This window comes from Centroberyx affinis, unplaced genomic scaffold (genome assembly GCF_046629955.1).
Source record: "Centroberyx affinis isolate AG114_WGS23_722 - 3 ecotype Tasmania unplaced genomic scaffold, CSIRO-AGI_Caff_v1 ptg002720l_1, whole genome shotgun sequence".
NCBI classification, from domain to species: Eukaryota; Metazoa; Chordata; class Actinopteri; order Beryciformes; family Berycidae; genus Centroberyx; species Centroberyx affinis.
Window position 1 is genome coordinate 15,001 of NW_027280889.1, and position 2,826 is coordinate 17,826.

Genomic DNA, 2,826 nt, shown 5'->3' on the forward strand with positions numbered 1-2,826 from the left:
ACCCTGTGTAGACCAGACTTCTCCGTGTTATCTGTCATATAGTCAGTTCTTACACTCAACTCTACTATGGCTGTATATTTATATATATTTTTTATTCATTTATACTCTTAAAGATAAGACTTTGGACAACTTCAATCAATATTTATGAACAATAAAAGCTAGAATGCAGATAACCAAGAGTAGAAATGATGATGCTATTCAATGAAAACCTCTCCTGACTTTTATTGGTTTTATGAATTAGTTTTATTCCCATGTGATATGAAGATGAGAGGGGGAAAAAATACAAATTGTGCAGGTGAGATTAATAAAACCCCAAGGGTTTATTAAGAGCATTTCACCTCAAAGAAGACAATAAATGAACATGATACATCAGGACACAACTCAAGTGGATAACAGAAACTAAATGACAATAAAATACAATAAGGAGGAAAGGAGCTGGTTGATGGCATCTTAGACTTGAATTTCATTTGTTTCTATAGCTTTGGACAGACTTGTTCATGTACAGAAATTTAGACTAAACTCATCAAAAATCACAGGAGTAAACGATTTCTGTTTTTGGGGTGGATCGTCCACTTAATTGAGGAATTATCTGATATTCATTTTGTTCTTGAACTGTGTTTTAAGCTCCTAACAAGACATAAGGAGGGGAAAAAAACTCAAGGACACAATGATAGTGGATTATTACAAAACCAGCATAAGAACAAAGTATTTCTTGCATTCCAGAAAGTGTCACGTTTGACATCCTGGGCTGAAAGAACTGACGTTTTGTGAAACACCTTACCCCACATCCACGATTGCCCAATGACTTGCAACAGACAAATCACAAGTGGTCAGTTCCCATCTTGACTGGGAAATCTTGTGCATTAGCCTGACCCAAAGAACTCAACAGTTTTATTCCAAAATGCTATACAAAAAAAAAATCATTCAATACATCTAAAAAATAGAGGATCCAGTTTATAAAAGTATTTCCAAGCCTTTAAACAGTACTTACATTTGGTTTAATATTACACTATCAATCATTTTAGTAGATGTCACTTTTTTTTTTTTTTATATTTTGGAAATAAACTTTTCAGTGGTACACATATATGATGCTTTTTTTTTTTTTCAATTCAAGGGTCATTGGTGGCATTTTGTGTATAGGATGGCTATGCATACAATATAAATAGTAAATAAATAGTTCTATCTGTAGTCCTAATGTGAGGGATCTGCATGCAGCCCCTCACTAAACAGGTGTACGTTTCTATGCACACACATACATTTTACATGCATACATTCAGACACTAAGTCTTCATTCTTTTGTTCATTCTTTTGGTGTTGTGTTTTACTAAAGATGGATCCTATTTAGTTTAATGCATTAGCTGGATTATTTTCAAGAGATGTTTCTGGTTGTGCTTCGGGTTTGTGTCTGATCATCCACTCTCTCTCTGAGGTGTACTTCCTGCTTCAGCATTGTCATGGAGGCACGCCCATGAGAGTGCTGCTGACAAGGCCCTGGTGATTTCAATCAGCCTTATTGGGGGAAGACCAAGTGGACTGAGGAGAGGGGGGGGGGGAGGTTGTAAGGGAGTTAAGTTGTGTGTCTGATTGTTTAGGGGTTAAATGTATAGTTGGGTAAAATGTAAATGTTTATATGGTGTTGGAAAAGATTGTGTAAAGATAAAATGTTAAGTACTTAACATATGTATATATTGTTGCAGCTTTTCTTGTAAATGTCAGCCTTATTGTATTTGCAGTGGTTGGGCTCAGGGCATTTATATACTGGGGGGGGTATTCAGTTGTCGGGTGCCTGGTTGTGGGTAGAGGGGAATCCCTGTCCCTCTGTATTGCTGTTTTGATTTTGTAAATATGGCTTTGTCAAAAGTGCAGTAAATGAGAGTTTTGATGAACTTGACGTCTGAGTGGATGCTGTGCTTCTTCCTCCTCGTACATCTCAGCAGCTGCTGCTATCCTGCAATATGTAAGGGGTACTCCACCACAGAAACTTTACACCTAAAAACATTACATTTTACAATATATTTTTTATTTTTTTACTGCAATCCATATAACTATGGTCTAAGCCATCTAAATGTTTTAATTTAATCTGGTCAAATTGTGTTATAAATTGTACATCTCACCATTTTCAAAACAGGGTCTGGGATCAATTCAGTTTAAAATCAATGTATTCAAAATCTACCAGTCAAAAGTTTGGACACGCCACATTTTTCTTTCGTTTTTTTGTTTTTACTATTTTCCACATTTTAGAATAATAAAGACATCAAAACTATGAAATAACACAAATGGAATTATGCAGTGACCAAAAAAGTGTTTAACAAACCACAACGATCTTATATTTTAGATTCTTTAAAGTAGCCGCCCTTTGCCTTGGCAAAGGTTTTGGAAAGAAATTCAAACATAGGCATCAACTTCACTATTTATATTTGTCTAAGAAACAAATTTCAAGCATTTAAGCATAAGCCTTTAGATCAAAATGGCTTTAAGATAATGAAAAACATAGAACATTCAATCAGGTGTGTCCAAACTTTTGACTGGTAGTGTAAATAGAAATTGAATTGCATCTATTTGTGGCAATGCATTCATTCTCAAGTGTATTAATAGGCCTTATATATATCTAAAGAAAATCCCTACTTGAAATTTGCCTGTCCCTATATCTCCTAATAATAAATGGGTTATCTGCTGTGATTGTATAAATCAAATGAACGAGTGATAAAATGTCAGCTTCCTTTTTATGTTGTGAAATCAAGCTTTGAGGCTTCATAATTGAAGACCATGAGACGTTGACGCATACAGGTACAGTGACATTTTGGGGAAGGAAACAGGAAATTGTGG